This window comes from Plectropomus leopardus, chromosome 2, assembly GCF_026936395.1.
Source record: "Plectropomus leopardus strain MGB_pleo_1.0 chromosome 2, ASM2693639v1, whole genome shotgun sequence".
Classification (NCBI taxonomy): Eukaryota; Metazoa; Chordata; class Actinopteri; order Perciformes; family Serranidae; genus Plectropomus; species Plectropomus leopardus.
In genome coordinates, this window is record NC_142177.1 from 30,912,448 (window position 1) to 30,933,362 (window position 20,915).

A 20,915-nucleotide genomic window follows, 5' to 3' on the forward strand; every position below is an offset into this window, starting at 1 on the left:
AATTTTAAGGAGACCCATTTAGCCACCCCTATCGAAAAATTTCTGGGGATATCACCAATCTTTAGATGTTTAAGCTTAATGTTTTTCTGAGCAAATCTGACTTTCAATTTTAAGCCAACATGAATGAGATGAGATACAGTTTCTTTTCAGCTTTCAGCAAACTCATGTGTGGATGAAGACCATGCAGTGATACAGTCAAAAGACCTAGAACTGAGTGTGTTTTTCAATGAATGTAGACATTTTTTACCTGAACTCCTGGTTTTCTTTTCTTAAAGACCCACATTTAAAAAAAAAAAAAAATTAACTCTTTAACAGATTTGTTCAGTACTGTCAGCTACTGTAACTAAGCACGAAAGACAGCAGTTAAATCCCACAGAGGCTTAACTTAATGCTGAACAGAGGCAATTAAAATTTTACGGCACTCTTTCAGAGAAAATGACTTCCGCTGTGGTGAAATAATATTTACCACCCAATAAACTGTTACTGATTCATTATTAAGAGTAACTACACCTCACAACTTTTACAAGAAACTTTTACTAGCAGCTGAACTGCTCAAAATGTTCTTGTGATTACAGAAAGTTCAGACCACAGAGACGTGAAACTCCAGCTTGTTTTTCTTAAATTTCTGTCCACAGTTCGAACACAACAAGTTTATAGCTACAGATCAGAGTCCTCGGGCAGGAGACCTTGAGGAGGTGGTTCATGGAGAGATCGATCCGGTTAAATGAAATACAGTCGCAAAAACAGAGTTTGGAAAGACAGATGGAGACAGAGAGAGGGCAAACACATGCACACACACATATGTTAGTGTGATTACGCAGTGAGGAGTTATTGATCAGATGGGTGGCCTCATCAATGTGTAATAACATCTGAGGAGAGGTCAGTCACTCTGTGGCCCTGCTGGCCCCCGAAAAATCATCCGACGTGGACGCAGAGTGAGGCCGCAGACACGCATACACTGTGCACATGTAGCTTGTTTTTTGTTGTTCAAAGATTTGCCAAAGACAAAGAAGGAGCATTTTTCCAATATTCATCCTCTTTAATTTATTTTTCAGTATAATACATTATCACAAATCACAATTTGCCTCAGAGGGTTTTACAGCATATGATATCCCACTGTCCTTAGACCCTCACTCGACTAAGGGAAAACTCAAAAAAAAAAAACCCAACCCTATAACAGGGAAAAAAATGGTAGAAACCTCAGGAAGAGTTACTGAGGAGGGATCACTCTTTCAGGATGGACAGACATACAATATATGTCATAAGCAACAATTAGATTAGAGTAGATGACAAAATGATACATAGGAAAGACAGTGAGAGAGAGAGAGAAAAAAAGAGGGAGGAAGAGAGAGAAAGAGGGAGAGATGCACAGCAACAACATTAGTAAAAATAATATATCATATAACAATAGTAAGAGACATAAAAATTAATAAATGCAATTCATGATAGCATGTAAACGACTATTACATGCAAATATTATAGTTTACGTAGGTGGCGATAACAGTTGTGTATATTAATGTCTTTCAATGTAGCATACACTTAAACTGATAGTGATTGTTTTGGGTGGCAAAATATATATTTTTTAATTACTGCTGACCCCATCCACATGTGATAGCCCACACCTCAAAACTGTGCAACAACTTTTGTGTTGTTGTTTTTTTATTTAGTTGGACAGTGATTTTCTGTTATTTGCAGAGCCTAATATTATTGTGATATTATCTGTGATAATGTGCGAGACAATCACGTTATTTTCCGTGTGCAATGTGGAGAAAAATAATAACTGTATCAGCACCCAGGTGGAACTTAGGTTATGGGAGCGGTGCGCCCCGGTTTGTCTTGTGGGGAAAACTTCCGCCCGCACCAAAAATGCGACCTGGATGACGAACTGAGCGCCTCATACCTCCAATGCTGCTGCACGCTGTCTGTATTTTACAGGTCAGTAGTAGGTGTAATTTACCAGTTTCTTTAAAACTTTAAAATACGGCCATTGTGTGTGGCGGCAGACTTTCAGGCCGCAGTCACTGCGCGGTGGGTATAAGGCTTTATTTTACCTGCGCATTGTCTTGCAGGCAGGTCGCTCTATTTAGACTTTGCATATTTATTTTGGCTTCGACACGCATTAGAAAAGGTTTTAAAGGAAAGTTGTTCATAAATACCACCCCCACCCCCCCCAAACCCCGTACAAAAGAGTTTATTTGCTGAAGACGTGCTGTGTTTATCGAGAATGTTAAACCTTTGAAACCTGACCAAATTGCCTTGATTTCCTTGTCATTTCTTTCAAAATCATGGGAAGAAGACTGTCAAAATTCGAGAGAAAATTAGTTTAAAATACAAGTTAAACAAGACTTGGAAAAAAGGTTTATGAAAATATGATGATTTTATAACATAATTTTAAATATTTAATTATCAGAATTGTTTTATTTTTCTTTTCCATAGACATTTTCCCTAGCTTTAAAAAACAGTTTAAAATAATTCTGCAATTTGTAGAACATTTCTTACCAAGTTTCTTAATGCCCCTTTTTCCATGTTTTTCGGGAAAAAAATGCTGCATTTTGCCCGGGGTTCAAAGGTTTTAAATACTTGAGAAAGGCACCTGAAAGCAGTACAAGGAAAGTGATGATCTCAGGTTTCAAAGGTTTAATATTGTGACGTATGCATTTTAAAGGTAAAGTCTATGTGATGTTCAGTTGATGCTTTTAGGGGTTTATTGAAAATGTTTTATATTCTTCTGAATGATTGTTATTTTGCAAAGTGTGTAAGTCCAGAATAATTGCAGAGTAGACACTGTATGTGTTTAGTAAAATGGAGTATTGCTGTAAGTTGCACTATATTATTATTATAGTGGTCGTGACTCACTGATATAAGGGTGACAGGATGTTTCTTGAAGTAGAATACAGTAAGTACACAAGGAATGCGAGATATCATGGGACGTCTGGATTTATGGACTGAAGGGAAATGTTTTGCATTGAGTATGTTGTCTGTGAATTTTGAGTTGATGTGATCTGGATGACGAACTGAGCACTTCATTCTGTCTGTATTTTACAGGATTTCTTTATTGTTGCTGTGGATCTGATTCTGGGACCCATAACACAGTACAATGCTGAGCTTCCATGTTCGACCCAAGCCTGCTTTTCCAATCTGGGCACGTGCAGCCTGACATCTACAGTGAGTAACACATTAACTGTGGATAAGTACCTGATACAACTCCACTCCAAAAATCCAAACCTTTAGCTAGAGCCTCAAATCACAGTGTGTCATCTCAACGTTCTTTACAGGCACGGACCTTCATTTAGCTGCTGTAGCAGCCAACATCCAGGCAATGAAAACCCCAACCCCATGGGACCAAACAGCCCTGACTCCCCATTGGATCAGCAAACGTTCTGTTGCTGCTGTTACACAGGTTAGACCCAGTCCTGCTGCTGAATCGTCTGATGTTTCCTGTGGTTACCCAGATAAGTTATTAGCCAGCAAAGTCAGCCTGGAAATGTTGAGTACCCTACAGTTTTATTGTATAAATGTATAGTATGGGTCCCCAGCATTAAGAAATTGTCGGATGCTAGCTTGTGTATGTTGGCCAACTTGCATGATTTAATAATTTGCATAATTGCATATACTGGCAGTACTTCAAGTAACTTCTTGACTAATTTGGACATTATCTCAGTGGTTTTGGAGGTTATTGAGAACGCTGAATCCATTTCTGAATTATAGGGTTTCTAACTGATTTGAAGTCATTTCAATTATTTCAACAAGATAAAATAGATCAAAAGAGTAAGTTACCTTTGTAGTCAATTCATTCAATTCAGTTTCCTCTGAAACATCTAAATTAAATACAAATTAATCAAAATCAGCCCAATTGCAGTTAAGCTATGCAGACCACTGGTTTAAAAAATCAATTTTAAATTTTGAAAATATCAGAAATGGATTCAGCATCTGCAATAACCCCCTAAACCACAGAGATAATGGCCAAATTGGCCAAGCAGTTGCTGAGGTACTGTCAAGATATGCAATTACATTTTAAAAAGTATGCAAATTAAATTATGCATAATTGCCCAACATATACAAGTTAGCATCTGGCAGTTTCTTAATGTTGGGGACCCATACTATACCTTTGTAACATACAACTTTGGGGTGCTCATGATTCGTTCACAATAAGGCTCCATAGGCTGGCAAATAGACTAAGAGGTTAGAGGAGGTAGGAAGGGGGGCATTGACAGGTGACCAAATGTCATGTCTTCAATATAAAGATTCAAACATGGTCGGAAGCATCTGTGATAACATAAGTGCACAACTCGAAAAATATATATAAGATAGGTATAGTCATTTTTAGATGTTTCATTGTGGAAATGTTACAAACGAGGCAACACTGAACAAATATAAATCAAGGCTGTGTTCCTGCATTTGTCATTTCTCACCTCAAATGCTGTCAAAAACATATTTTAGTGTACTGTTTATCTGTAAAATGAGAACGTTTGCAAACTGGCTGCCCTAGTCGAAACGGTTGACCAAGTTTTTTAATTTTGCAGTTTGTAACAGCCAGAGTTCTAGTATTAAAGCAATGTTGAATAGCGCCACAAGGTGGTGCCTTACCTTTGTTTTGTTGTGATACACAAGAGTTGAGCATACAGTGTCTACACTCTTCTGACGGACATCCACATGAGAAGACTTTCAACTCTTAGGTGGTGGTTATGTTGTCTGCTCATGTGTGATGAGAGACCTGAAATAAATGAGGAAAGTGAAAGTGCTTGAACTGTCCACCAACCAGATCGTCTCCCTTCACGGCATTTGTTGCTCTTCACTACATGTCTTGACTTCCTCTTTTTGTCCTGTCATAATTGCTCCTGTCACCAGAGGTTACTGCCTCCACTAAATGTAAATATAGGTGATAATCAAGCGACAACCTCCAGGGCTGAAATGAAGCCAACTTGAAGTCCAAAAAGCTGCCGCTCTTTGAACGGCCGCCAGAGGCTGGCTCCAAAACAGAGTCAATCCCCATAGACACCCATGTTACAATGTATAATTTTACAGGAGAAATGAACATGTTTACAGCCTGGAGCAAAAAATGGTTCAGGTCTCTTTAGCTAATTTCATGAAAACTCTACGAGCGTTGAATTTTTATATAACTCACCTATTTACATTTTATTAAGCCTGAAAGTCACACATAACCAAGGGCGAGGCCAGTTTGAATTACAGGCTGGCTGCAGATCGTATCCTGAGCTTCTCAGTCAGATCCACCCCTCAGTCCTCCACAGCTCCAGCCTCACGCCCAAATATGGTCACATGAGGCTCCAAAAAATCCAACATGGCAACAGCCAAAATTTCAAACTCAAGGCCTCAAAACTGGAGTCCACAAACAAATGAGTGATGTCATGGTAGCTACGTCCATTATTTTACAGTCTTTGGTCGTAATAAGCTGCTTGCAAAAACAGCTTTGGGTGTTGTTTGTTTCTACGGGAAACATGATAACTCAGACATATGTGCTCTGTGAGTTTATTGAGGGTAAGAGGTGTTTCAAAGCGGGAGGCACTGCATGTTATCACTGTCACATCCACGCAAGTAAGTGCTGGAGGGGGCGGGGGGGTTGGGGGGGGGCATCACTTTCCACCCTGTTGGCACAGGCGAGGTCGACCAGTGCATGTTTTTTAGCTCATTCACTCATTTACTTACCACCCCTTTCACCCCTTACACACACACACACACACATACACTGAGGTTGTAAGAGTTCAGAGCAGGGTACACAAGGACCCCTCTGAACTCAACAAGTTGGCTCCTTTCCAACGAATATCTCACCTCAGTTGCACATCTCATAACAGAGCAGAGTGTCCGTGCCCTCCTTACCTCGCGCACACACACACACACACACACACACACACACACACATAAAAAACAGGTTAATATACTGCCGTGTTTTCCAAAACAACTGGGTTAGCCCTGCCCAGTGTACTGAACAGCATTTAAAAACCCTCTTTTGATCAGGCTGGATGACCTCGGGGCTGCGTTTCTCTACGACGACAACACACACACACACACATACACACGTCGGCACGGCTTGCGCCCTGGCACCAAAAGCCAGACAGATGTTGTAACAACCAGCGTGAGTGATGATCTGGTTGAAACCACATCAGACTTTGTAAACACAAATGAAGATGATAGAGAAAAAAACAGGCACATGGAAAAAACAAGAGGAGAAAGCCTGGGAATGGTGCAAAATCACATCCAGAAGTCACGCACAGGTCACCTCACCTGCACGTTAGAACGTGCATTTGTGATTCTTCTGCATCTTACTTTTCAAGAATAGGTGTCACAGAAATAATGAAAAAACTACAACAAATTTAAAAAAAGTAGACATATTAGTGCTGAAAAATTTAACCTTTTCAAGATTTTTTTCATATGATTTGATCATCATGATGAACTCATATTTTAAGAACACTTAAAGTTTGACATTTTGTTAATGTGCGTTTTTTTTTTTAGACCAATGATATCAGTACATAACTCTTGTTTTTGTCGTTACACTGTATGATCAGTATAATCCATAAAGATAAATTATGTCTATCTGCAAACTTCACATTTTGGATTTTGTCACCTCAACTCTGACCAGCCACTGTTGGTTAGCTACGCTATTTTAGTAGGAGGAAACTGTGGGAATAAAAGGGGCGAATCGTTTCAAAAATTAGGATTTCTCAAGTGCTGGTTGTTGGATCATAAACATGCCAATACACAGTTTCTTGGTTCACTCTGCAGCTCCACTAGTTTCCTCCCTTTTCCACAGTAGTGGGGCCAAGATTTCTTCATGTTCTTGTACCTCCCAGGGTTCCCTGGGAACAAGGACGAGAAGAAGGATGAGAAGTACAACAAAGTCACATGACATTCTGTTAAACATGGCGCGGTGTGTGTGAGAGATGTGAGATCTTCTTACCTCTTATACTAGACAAACAAGTTGCGGCGATATTAGTGGCTTCAAAAGAAATAACCCTGCCAATGTTTTGAACATCCATCGCTGTGCTTCATGGAGTGTTATTGTGAGAGGAAAGTTGCGCAGCATCGTGAGAGATCACTCAATGGAAACAAAATCCTCTTGAAAATGTGTTTTATTGAAATTTAGAAAATATTGCTTACGTTTTTTTTTTGGGAGGGGGGTTTTAAGATTATTTTTTTGCCTTTTTTTCCTTTATTGGTGATAGGACAGTGATAGTATGAAAGGGGGAGAGAGAGGGGGTGACGTGTAGCAAAGGGCCGAGGCCGGAATCGAACCTGCGGCTGCTGTGGCAAGGACACATCCTCTGTACATTGGGCGCCACAAAGTATAGCTGAGGCTGATGGGAATGCAGGTATTTGCTTACAAATCAGAGAACTGGACAAATTTTGAGCAGTCGATGGAGCTGGATGGAAAGTTAAGAGATGATCGGATTTATTGTGTTGTATCTTTAAGGGAACATAAAAGTTTGAACCAAATTTAATGGCAATCCATCCACCAGTTGTCGAGACATTGCACCCAAAACCTCAAATGTGAATGTACTGGTGGCCCCAAAGTCAGCAGCTTTCAGCTTCTGGACATCATAAATGTCAGAATTAAATTTCATGGCAATTCATCCAGCAGTTGTTGAGATATTACGACCAACAGGCCGACATTGCCACCCATGGTGCTGCAACATCTGGAAATCAGATGCAACACACACATTAGTGCTGCTTATCCCTGTTGGTATTTAACAGATGAAAAGCTTTTTTTGCAATTGTGCCTGACATCATTGGTAAAAATGATTCGTAAACCTGTCAAATTCGACTGAAAGTATTGTTTTTTCCTTGGTCTGAAAATGTGCCTCAGTCTGAGCTTTGAAAGTTGCTTTCTAGGTGGTCTGAGCAGCAGGAAACGCAAGTAAACATCATCAATAGCCTACGTAATGAGCAAGTATGGATACGTTGTTTTTTATTTTCTGGCCCTGGCATTAAGCCTAATAAGGACAATAAATCTTCATGAAGAGTGATCAAAACATGGCTTGCGCAACTAATTTCTTCAGTGGAAAAAGTAGTTGTATTAACTTGTTCTGCCTTCATCTCTGCCCACATGTGATCACCACCCACCAACAAAAGACACAAACAAACTTTTCTACTAAGAGGGAGTTTAGTTTGAGTTACTGGAGTGTCTCAACATGCTTGTTTTGATGGTTTTATCCCTGTTTCCGAGTTTCTCTCCTCGCGTTTACTACGTCATTGAGCAATATAGTTCTGTTCCCAATGAAACCTGATATTGTGACTGTAGGCTCAGGAATGTTTTTCAACCCGGTGAGAGGCAGGGTGTGTTCACATCTCTTTGCTCGTTCCTGAAAAGCCTCCTTTGAGGCTCCGCTGTTTGCTCACTCTCTCTTTATGAATGAGAAGTAACACATGCCACATGTCATGCAAGAATGAATGCATAACATTTCCTGGAAGTGTACGTTTGGGTATTTCTCTGCAGCCCAGTGCTCTGGTGATTGTAGTAGCAGATGTTGAATGAGTGCAGAACCGTAGTAAACAACACTGTTATCCAACACAGTTATGTTTTTGTGTTTTATCTCTTAACATTCACTCACAACAATATCTGAAGATGTTACTCCGTCTCTCTTAGTGTGTGATCAGTCATCCATCATGTGGAACAGACTTATTTGTATGTACACTTTATACAGAGAAGGTTTTTGCCATCTAGGCATTGACCTCGTCACTCCCTGTAAACAAGAAGAGATTGGGGAGAGATGATAGTACAGTAAACTCTTCACCCCCAAAACCACATTAGAATCAGTTATCTCTGCGACGCTTGACCATAAACTAGCATAAGACCCAAACCAGCATTAGTCAAAGAGAAAGGAAACCCTATTCCACAGACTTCTACATAAACTCCTCGTGCCCAGCCAGCCAGCCTTTTTGAGTAACGAACAAAATCAATGGAGTATTGGCATCTGTCATGTGTCAAAAGATGACACAAAGAAAACTAGCTCATGGTCTTTTTCCTATTCATTTTACATGTTTTTGACAGTTTTGGCTCAGTTGTTGAATGCTTCTTGTTCTTTAAAGGTAAAGTTTGTAAAATTTAGGAGGATTTAGTGGCGTCAAGCGGTGACCTGTAGATTGCAACCAGCTTAAACTTTTTCCAGCCAGAATTTCCTCAGTTTTCATTATTCAGAAGGGTCTTTATTGGGATCTGATTCATCCATAGAGGCTTCGTCTTCCCCAAAACAAACAAAGTAGGCGATTAAAACAGCTGTAAACACTGAAGAAAGTAGTTTCACATAACAAATCAGTGAAATGCGGTTTGGCATTTCAGAGACGGGCTGCGAGTCCACAACATGCTCAGCCCTTTGCTCTCATAAGTCGTTGTGTGCTCACCTATTTCTGATCCAGATGTTCGGTTTTTGGTTGTTGTTTTTTTTTTTACATTAAGCCGAATTATCCATAGAGGTCTCTATCTTTCCAAAACAAGCAGAAGTGGAGATTTAAACAAAGCAAAACCCAAATAAAGCAGTTTCAGCTGAAAAATCCATGTATTGTCAATGCACTTTGGCATGTTGCTGTGGGCTGTTAGTCCAAAAACAAGTTAGGTAACAACTGATATATTGAATGAATTAATTTAACATACAAGTTAGTTTAGATTATTTAATAGTAGGGTTCTTTCACAGAACTTTCATAGTCAATTGTGATTAACTGCATTTTTTAACTGCATATTTTCAGCTCCATTATTTTGCATTACAAAAAAATTTGGAGCGCTATTCAACCTCCTTTCTGAGAAGCTGGCATTGCATAATAGCTGGTACCATAGTTTCAGTTTCTAGACTCATATGATACCAGTATCATCTCTGGAGCTTTTAAAACTCAGCCTCTTAAAGACAGGAATGTCGGCCGGCGATTAATGCACTTAAATAAAAAATAACACAATATGTACAGACCTTTATGGCATCGCGATCACTGGTTAATTTACAGTTAAATTCACTCTTTGTTCCCCCCCATAAAAACTCAGCTACAGCTTGTGGAGCTGTCATAGGTTCATTGTTTTGCTCAGTGGCAGTGATTACCAGTTGAATAATGGTTTCTTTGGCCTAACCACCATGAAGCTCAAATGAGGCAATTTGAGGCGAATTTTGTCATGCAAACCTATCTGTGCTCTGCCTTGCACGGTCTCCTTTGAAAGCCCACCAGCAGGCAGGTTGACAGGACATTGGTGCATGATGACATCCAAAGAGCTCCTGTTTATAATGATAAGATAACAGAGGCAGGGCAATGAGTTGATGCGGCCATGGGGGTACCCTGTATCTGGGGGTCAAAACTTTGACAAATTTACCTCTGAGGCTCAGGTTAGTGGAGAGGTCAAAGTGTGACGGAGTGTGCCAACGATGTAATCAACGAGTTGATTTGGGGCCATGGCTGCTGTTGTGACATAACTGCAGCAAAGAAATCATAGTTTCATATGTACATTATCACTTTTGCTCATTATTACTGTATGTGGAGAAGACTTTAATTAAATTCTGTAAAATTCACTTAAAACTCCTATCCTCCTTACCCAAAATAAACTGACTGCAGTTCTTGTTTCCTTTTTGAACATGTGCTTGCATGGGCTTATTTAAAAGATAAAATTACAAAGTTTATTCTCAAACAAAATCACTGTAATTATGTCTGTCATTGAGTTATATCAGCTTGAACACACTGAAACACAATGTTTTTTCATGTTCACCTAAATATTTTCATGAAAAAATAAGATGCTGAAGATGACCAGAACTAGGGGGTATTAGCTGCTTCGTTCACATGCACGTGTAAACACCAGATGGTTTTAGAGGGCACCCCATGTAAACAGTTGTCCCGAAATCGTCAATCAGATTAATTTCAATCAGACTGAGAAAAAGTGTGCATGTAATGCAGCTCCTGTAGCTTTTCTCATAGACATCTGCCTTAAAACTACAGGAACTTGTGCTCTTCAACTCCTGCCATGACTGGCTTTAGGTCAACTGGTACCTCATTCGAAGCTCCTGTAGACTCTGTAAGCGCTCTGTTGGAAGCTTATGGGCAGCTTTCTAAGACGACGGTGAGGTCTGCTGTCTAAATCAAACAGGAGAAAAGTAAAGAATGTAATTTAGGAAAAGCTGAATCATTGAAACGATGCAACAGCAGTTCTTGGAAAACTATGGATGTAATAATGGGTTTGGACCAAATATTTCACTGGATTTAGACCATCTGGACGTTTAGGAGTTTATGTGCAGCCATTCTGTCGGATAAAATGACAACAATTATGGATTTTTCCATCACAATAACACATAGGTGAGTAAGAACTGTTTATTTGTTTGCAGTTTTTGAGAAGGGTTTATAGCACCGGCTGCAGTGGTCTGTCTTGAAATGGTCAACATTAATAGCAGCACGAGAAGCATACTACTATACCACTTGAATAAACATGAATACCAAAGATGTTTTTGGCATCGTAATCATCAAAAATCCCATTACAGGGCCTGCAGATGTGTCCTATGATCAGATGGATTTTAATGGATTTCACTGTAACACTTCGCTGAACAGAAGTAACTTCACCGATAACAAACACCACATAAAAAGTGCTTCATCGTAACAGGTGACCTTGTTAAATACTGAACTTGTTGCACTTCTTCACTAACTGCTCTTCAAAATCTTCAGACGAACACACCTGTTAACCTATTGGCTGCAGAAAGTAGAGCAGCCCATACAGTAAGTCAGTGTCCTCCGTTGCATAACGGATCAAAATACCTGCCACCTTTGGTCAGATATTCTTTGTTCTTTTAAGGAGCATCAGTGGATCAATCAGCCAATGACTGTTAAAGCTCCTCTCAGGGATGACCCATTTTCCCTTTTAAATATATAATCCATACACACACAGAAAAGAATAAGTAAGATACACTGAAACACAGAAATATGTACAGGGATGCTCCTTCATGCCTGGATCTATTTCAGGATTGTTGGATTACTTTTCAAATTTCAGGGTAAAACTGCACAAAGACTTTTTAGTGCAGCTAGACAATTGATATGCACAACATTTTTCAGGTATCTTAAAACAACACTAAAGGCCATCACACACAGGGGGCACATTCCTGCCAGCACTCCAATTTTTGAGGGTTTGTCCCGCGTTTCCAGCCTGTTCTCTTTCCAAACTCATATAAGAGCGCTGCTTTGTCAGTGTTTTTGGCACAGGTAGTGTCACTCGAGAACATTAACAACATATTAAAAGAAGTGCAAGAGCGCCAATAGGGCGGTTGGGGTTGTGGATGGGTCCCACAAACAACAGACTTTTTTTAAGAGTCTAGTGTTTGCCTCCCGTCTGGGTGTGAATAACCCTTACCCTAAAGTATCTGTGCCAGCATGTGCGTTTGTTGTTGTTACAGCATTGGTTGCCATGTGCTGTTGTTGCCTAAACATAACAAATTGCCATGTCATCCCAATATGTGCATTTGTTGACATCACGGTAGCAGCATCCCTGAATGTAAAAAGAAGATGCAGAAGGATACCTAGAGTGTAATATATTTATGTCCAGTGACAACGCTGCAACACTCGACAAGTTGGGTTGAGAACGTGATGGTATTTCAAGGCAATCTCCCAGCACTCCTCTGTTGTTTCTGCTGGGAAACTCTCCTGATTTACAGGGCCCTCCAACTTTATTATGAATAATCATCATACATAAGACAATTTTCGTCTTACATACAAGTTTTATATCACTCAAGTTGCTAGATCGTCTATGAAGCACAGTCTACACACAGTCCACAAACTACATATAATATTAACCATAGACTGCATAAATGAAGGGTGTAGCTACTGTGATGTCATCCATTGGTTTGTGGACTTCTGTTTTAAATCCTCGAGTTTGGCATTTTTGGGGTCATTTCTTCTATTGTTGCTTTTGCCTTCATCCCATGTTTTTGAAAGAAATTTAGGCATTTTTTCAGGTTGGACTGTTCAGTGCATTTATATCTGCCAGCCACCTGGATAGTGACGATGCCTTTTGCAAGGCTTGTGTTTTTTTTTTTATAAATTTATTGACAGAAAAGTAAGCTCAGAAAAGTAATACTCAAAAAAAAATTAAATAATTTTTTTTTTTTTTTAATTATAATTCTGTACATATTATCCTTTTAGCCATCAATAACATTTTTAAAGAAATCAGAATTTTCTGCTGAGATGATATTTTGAGTCTGAGATGCTGTCCTAATTTTCTACAGAGTGCTAGCGTGAGTTTTCCAGGACACGTAGTTCATTTAGTTCACAGACCTTTGTTAACTGTACTCTCTCAGTGAACTCTGCATGCTCACTAGCAGCAGTTCACCTCAGTCACCCCTGCTTCAACTCACTAATCTCTACAAGAGGAGCAATGCAACACTAAAATCACCAATACACAACTTTTTGGGGTTTTTTTTGGGGGGGGGGGCGGTCAACAATACTGGTTGTTGTGAGGAAACATTTAACTGTGACAAATTTACGACCCTTTCATTTATGTACTGCCTATTGACATTCCTCTCTCCAAGGAACAAGCTTCACTTCTAGTCCAACAATTTCCATTCCTTCAGCATGTTGCTGTCAGAGAGGAGGGAGTGAGGCCCTTCTCCATCCAGGGAATCCTGACCCAGATTCTCCAGGCAACAGCAGCCTCAGTGTGTGTAGGGACGAGGTCAGCAAGTTCACGGAGATCTCCTTCCTTACTAGCAGCTCCAGTTATTCCCCATCATCTCTATCAATAGGAATGACCTACTTTCTGGCCAGAGTCAATAATCTATAGGCTTTTGTTAGACCCCCATCAAATAAATAAAACCCTTGTTTGTCAGCAACACAAATATTTATGTTTTCTGATTTTTGGCTTTATGTCAAGAATTTTAATGCTCAATCAACACCAAACAGAATGTGCAGCGAATCGGGATGCTTTGAAACATTGTTGAATGGCAGATAAAAGTTGTGATTAGGAGATTTTTTTTGTTGTTTCACTGTCGAGACTGTTTAAGAGCGTCACTGTGAGCTCTGTGAGAGCCTCACTGCTGCAGGAGCTGGTGTGATGTAGGGCAAAAACACGCTGCTGGAGGGTAGAGGTGGTGGGGTGCTTATGCTTTTAACTCCACTCGTGCTCTGTTGTAAATATTTTCTTCCTTAGTGTAAGGGGGCACCTCACATTCTAGGTCAGGCATTATGTGAGCGCTTGGGCTGATGTGACTGTACGGAGCTTTTCCATCTCTATTATAGATCCACAGCTAACTTCTGAGCCCTCCTACATTATTTTACAACGTATTTTCTTTTGTATGAATGTGCATCTTTGTGTGCCTGTGTTTCTCCTTTTTTTGCATGTGCCTGCATCCCCCCACCTGCAGCCTCCACTTCAAACCTGATCACCGAACCCACTGACCTGTCAGTCAATTTGGACAGTTTGAGTCATCAGGTTTGCCTGCCCTGTGTGCTGATGACTCCGCTGCTGCATCAGAAGGTCAGCTGCCCCCCGTATCTCAGTTCATCACTTATCTCTGCCGCTGTTGTCCCGACTACAAAGCCCTCACTGATTTTTTAGTGTAAGAAACAGAGAATTCGCAAAGCTAACGAGATGACGAAAGCGCTCAGTAGGTCAAGAATCTGAATTTAAATCAATTTTGGAGGCTTCAGTTTCATTTTTAACCTTTGGAACCTGAGCAAATTGGTTTGATTTCTTACAAAAACATGGGAAGAAGGCAGTGAGCAATTTAACAACACATGGAAGTAAAAAAGCAAAAGCAAACAAGAAATTAGATAATAAGATATAAATATATATAAATATAGTTTGCTGACATTTTTCCATATTTTTTTAATATGTATATAATTTTTTAATAATTGCCTCTTTTTTTAAAACTAAATTTCAGTTAATTTTCAAGTCACTTCCTTCATCACCTTTGGCTAATTTCTTGCGATTTGTGTGACATTTCTTGCCAAGTTAGACATTGCATTTTCTCCATGTTTTTGAAAGAAATCAAACCCATTTGCTCAGGTTTTAAAAGGGTTAAGCTTGTGAAAGGCATCTGAAGGCAGCACAAGAAAACTGATGTCCAACTACGTTTTAGAGGGTTAAATAAATCATCAAGTCATTAGCATTAAAGAATGGCACATGTAGCACTAGAGATGTGAATCTGAAAAAGAAAAATCTGCCAAAAGTGCAATAACTTGATAATGCTTACAATTCTACTTGCTTATTTTGTTTACTTACTTATTCTCTCTTTCATGCAGCCAATGGATATAAGTATAGAGCATAAATGTTTTTTGTTGGTATTTGTTGGTGTTGGTATAAGATAATAAATCATTAAAAGATAGTAATGCGCTATCGGTAATTCTGAAACTAAAATAGAATAAGATAATATATAAATCAATAAAACAGACTAAGAATAAAATAAAACTCAGTTAAATGCCAGATTATACAAGTAGGTCTTGAGTTTGCTTTAAAAAATATCAACATTACGTGCTGCCCTCAGATCTTCAGGTAAGGTGTGACACAAAGGGGGGCCGTAGTAATAAAAAGATGCCTCACACCACTTTTTTTTTATTTAGATTTTTTTTTTTTTGGCTTTTCATGCCTTTATTATAATGCAATCAGCGAGTGACGGAAAAGGGGAAGAGAGGACGGGGATGACACACAGCAGAGGGCCACAAGCCAGAATCGAACCCGGGCTGCTGCTAAGGACTCAGCCTACATAGGGCGCACGCTCTACTCTCTGACCTAGAGGCCGCCCCTCATTGTAAGTTTTAGTCCTGACTTTGGGTACTAATAAAAGACCACTTCCAGAGGACCTGAGGGCTCTGCTTTGCTCGTATGGTAAAAGCAAATTAGTTTTAAAAAAAAAAGGTAAAAGTTAAAAAAGAGGGAGAGAGACCATTAAGAGCTTTATAAACCAATAAAAGTATCTTAAAATCAATTCTAAAAGAAACAGGTATAGCCAATGCAGATTTTAAAATCAGCGTAATGTGAGCTCTCTTTCTGGTCTTTGTAAGCATTCATGCAGCTGGATTTTGGAGTTGTTGTTGCTGTGAAATATTCTTTTTAGGTAGACCGGAAAGAAGTGCATTGCAATAATTTATTCTGCTGGTAATAAGACCATGAATAAGTGTCTCTGCATTGGCTTGAGAGAGAGAAGGATGCACTCTGGCAATGGTCTTTAAATTATAAAATGCCTGTTGTGTAACATCAAAATTGAGGTCTGGATCAAACATTACGCATAGATTTTTAACTTTCTCACAAGGATTAAAAGAAAGTGCTTGGAGTCTGCTGTCCAGTTTCTCTCTCTGAGTGCCTGTACCAATAACTAAAGCCTAAATTTTGTCTTAGAGCTGTAAAAAGTTATCTGCCATCCGGTTAAAAAGGGAATCAGTAGGCCCTGTGTCATCAGGACACACTGCGATGTAGAGTTGTGTATCATCAGCATAGCTATGGAAATTGATTCTGTGCCTCCTGATGACATTTCCGAGCGGTAACATATAAAGATTAAAAAGTCTAGGATCTAAAATTGAACTCTGGAGAACACCACATTTCATTTCATAAAATCTAGATGAGTATTCACCCATACTTACATGAAAATTTTGTCAGTAAGATCTGATTCAAACCAATTAAAAACAATGCCAGAGATGAGGTTACTGAGTCTGCTTAAAAGAATTGTGTGATCTACCGTATCAAAGTTCAGTAATACCAAAACAGAGAGCATTGTCTTATCCCTCCTCTGAGATTTTTTACAGTTCTGTCTTTCCTGTGACTTTTCCTAAAACCAGATTGATAAATTGCACAATGTTATATTGTGGAAGAAAAAGAAAGACTTGTGTTTACTGTGCAATACTCATGATTCTTTTTAAATTCCACAATTTCTTCAAAAAAAATTAATGAATTGCCTTAAAAGCTATTTGTTCATGCATGCTGAAAGCAGCACGGCTTGCGCTTGTATTTCAGCTTATATTTAACACAAAATCAAAATAGTACAGTGTAACAGATATAATTGATTACCTTTGATAAACTAATAGCCCAAATCCTCAATTTACACACTTACTACGGTAAAAACCCATCTAATCCCTGATTCTATTCGAGGTCATAGAGGAAGGTATTGCGTAGTGACTATTTGCCCACAGGAGCACATCACGGAAAACATGTTTTCTCTGTCACTTGCACCCTGCAGGTGCAGTCAGTGCCAGCTGTCCTCGACACTGCCAGTGTTACCTTGTGTTCAATGTGCCAGTACAGGCCGGGACATTGCGAGGTTGAAGTCCTGAGGAAAAGTCTTGCTCAACAACCTGCCGATTTCGCTTTGAGAACAGACAAATCCTTTCCACATAATGCCCAAATCTGATGTTCACTAAAGTACTTTAAAAATGGTATTATACTGTAAAAAAAAAATGGTTTTTTTTAAGTAATATTAAATTCTTAATTTTTTTTGGTCTTTAGTTTTACAGGCAGTGTTCTTAGTGTAATATTTCTTGCCAAACTGTGATTTAGGGCTATTGTGCAGTTTTCTACTGTGCAATATTTTTTCCCATTTCTGTGCTATACTATATATAGATATTATATTGTTTTTATTTTATCTAATTTGTATTTTTGGAATATTCTTAAACTATTAAGCACTCAATCACTTTTTTTAATCTTTTTTCTTGCTTCTGATTCTTGAGTTGCTGTAACATAAATTACAGCAACTGGTGTGGGATTATTAACCTCTTATTGTTGAATGTCCCCTGAAAGACTCCAGAAACAGATCACATGACCCACCAGAGGCAGGGCGAATAAACACACCTGTCTGAAAAGGCTCCACCTCCCTCAGGTGCAATCATTTGGTTAATTAGAGACTATTCCTCCCTTTGTTTAACCTTTGTACTGCGGCCATCATGTGTGCGTCATGTAAGTTAATTTCCTTATTATTGCACAATTTATTAATTATTTGCATTATTGTTGATACATTTGTTTTATCATTACATGGTTAAAGCCACACACACACACTCACACACACACACGACTATAAAGTCAATATCCAGTGCTTCTCTGAACGCTTGGTTTACTATAATGATTATGTTTATCTGCTAAATATTTTATGAAGCCGTCTTGAACCTAAACTTCTCAAGGTTGATCTTACTTAAATATAAAAATAATCTTGGAAACCAATTGCCATAAAAAAGTAAAGTAACTATCACTAAATCTTAATGTATGTTTACTTTGTATTAAGTTTACTTGAAATTTAGTTGTATTCACTTATTTTTGTGAAGTTTTGCAACTTAAAAACAACAAATGAAATAGCCTTGTTCTTTCTAATTGTTTAGCAACTTCAGTAAACCAAATTAGTCCAGCTTAACTTGATCATGACAAAGAGGATTTTGCCAGTGATGAAGTTAGTAGAGCTGCAAGTTCTGTTTTCCTAACGTCTTTAAGAAAAGCATACAGATGAATAGTACAGTAAACTTGATTTACTTAAGTTGCTAAAACTTAAAAAGATTGATTTAATTAAGCTTGTCATTCTTAAACTGCAACACCTTCACAAAGTCATGTAAATATAACTACATTTGCCATGTCTAACAATTAGATAGTAAACATAAATTAAGACTAGTAGATATATTTACTAACATTTTTCAAGGCAATCAGTATTACAGCTTTATTTCAGTAAATTCGACCCGCCAGATTTTACAATGTGTGAAGCTGAAATTAGAGAACTTTTCGTCTTATTCCTTGAAAATAGCAAATGATTATTTCTGACAGATACCAATTAACCTTCGGTAGTCTAGAAATATTTAAGGGGCACTTTCACGTCAATGAAAGTGCCACTGTAAGCTTTTGCGAAAACGACCCCAGTGATGTCATCAGGGTTTAGCACAGCTTGTGACTTTTAACAGACGTCCTGTCACAAACTGTAAGTCCTCCATGTTAAATGACAAAATGTGTAATTTCTCCTTGCCCTCTAAGACGACGCATAACATTTTTCCTCTCATTCGACGCCACAATAGATGGACGACATATTCCTTTATATCAAAAGTGTTACAAATCACTGTTGAAAATTATTTAAGTTTTATGAATTGACAATGTTGTGGTTCACATACACTGATGCTAACATATATGAGGTGTTTTCTGCTACTCAGTCTATTTTAAAGCAGTTTGGGTCTCAGTATCTCTCCATGCTTCTTGGAATGTTATCAGGAAGAAGTCGCATAACATCACTCATTAGAGACGCAGTCATCTCGCAATTGTGTTTTATCGACATTTTGAAAATATTGGGGAGTTTTTTGTGCACATCTGTGATGGAAACCTAAACGCACTGATTAGCAGTTTGGCTCAGAGAAATGGAAGTGAGGATATCTTCCAAAAAAATCAAGAGAGCTTTTGAAACAAACTTGGCGGGTACGATTGTGTTGGGTGTTTTTTTTTATATTAAACAGAAATGGTTTGTAGTTGTTTGCTACTGTTCGCTAGATGTCTTTCAACATCAGGTCGTGTTATTAATGTGCTAATTGACTAACTTGCGTCTTGAATCTGTCTGCCTTCCAGTTTCCCTCTTTAAATGACGAATTATAGACTACTGCTGCCGTGGAAAGTTACTTCCTCTCGGGTAGGTGCAGGATGTAGTAAGTATTTTTTTGCTGTTAGTTGTGGACTTTGCAGTATGTTAAGTGCAAGTTTTTGGCGAGACGCAGGCGAACTGAGGTGACAGTTGGCCTTTGATGCCGGTTCGATGAATCTGGGCCTTAAAATGCACTAATCGATACTTTATATCTCGTTTGGTTAATCAATACCAAAATCGAGGGAAGACACTGTGCGGATTAAACAAACACACTTTGATGACAAAAAATACAAATTGCCAAAACTGTCCGATACCATGTGATGCCTTTTGTCAAAGCACTCTGAAGCCAGAGAGAACATGTTTGTGGATGTGTGAGTGGTGTTTTTGTTCTTTTTTTTTTTTTGAGGTTGGGGGGTGATTGATGTGTGTGTGTTACACCTGGAGAGGCTGTTGTTCAGTCAATGTTCAAGGTTGTTCTGATGCCACCTGAGAGTCTGAACGACCACTTTTACAGGGTACAAGCCCACTGCACGTTATGCCATGTCACAAGTCATGGCATGACAGGGAGACGGATATCCAAGAGGTGGTTTTAATGACGGTAAACCCATCAACTAATTTCTGAGCTGATATCAGCAGCCAATGTTGGTTGACCAACTTGGCAAGAAATGTTCCACAAATTTAAGAAAAATTTAGAAAAAAGTGACAAGAAAATTACTTCAAAATTAGTTGGGGAAAAAAGGGAAAAGGATTAGAAAAATATCAAAACCTAGGGAAAATGTCAACAAAACTATATTTATATTTACTATAATTTTATTTTTAAAATTATGTTACAGAAAAAAATATACATTTAAACAATAATGATTTTTGGCACTTTTCTGGCATCGTTTTCTTGTTTGTTTGGGGTTTTTTTACTTTTTCTTTTTTGCTTATTTTCAGGTTATTTTCTTGTAACTTTTTCAACAAGCTTTTTGTTATTTTTTGGGTCATGTCTTGTCAAGATGCTTGCTGCCTTCTCCCCATATTTTTGAAACCAATCAAACCAATTTGCTTAGGTTTTAACGGGTTAAATTAAGGGTTATGTATCAAATGAAGCTTTAGAAAAATATTATATTCTTTTTCTGCTTGCTTTGTGTTACGTGCACTTATGGGGGGGGGGGGCACAGTATGCAAAATCCAAACTGGACTTTAACATTAAAGATCTTATGGAAAGATCTGGAAATCTTTGAATTGAATGAGATGATGTAAACCAAAACGAACTTATCAGATAATAACTGTCGAAAAAATTATATATGTACAATTATAATAAAGACTTAAAAAAGACAATTGCACCCAAAATGCCCAGTTAACCCCCCACCCTTCCACAAAGAACACACACTGCAAAACACAAACAAAGCAAACACACACGCGCGCACAACCTGCAATCTGTTA

At 38.6% G+C, this 20,915-nt stretch overlaps 1 long non-coding RNA gene across 2 annotated transcripts; it reads left to right on the forward strand.

The window, feature by feature from the left end:
• Window positions 1-1,802: 1,802 nt before the first annotated feature.
• Window positions 1,803-20,866, forward strand: LOC148190241 (uncharacterized). 2 transcript variants are annotated; one of them, XR_015779565.1, is made up of 6 exons: window positions 1,803-1,935; window positions 3,046-3,165; window positions 3,276-3,400; window positions 14,322-14,434; window positions 17,130-17,842; window positions 19,475-20,866. It is a non-coding gene; the product is annotated as an uncharacterized LOC148190241 (long non-coding RNA). The 2 variants fall into 2 exon arrangements; XR_015779566.1 differs by lacking the exons at window positions 14,322-14,434; window positions 17,130-17,842; window positions 19,475-20,866 and adding an exon at window positions 13,491-13,785.
• Window positions 20,867-20,915: the final 49 nt, after the last annotated feature.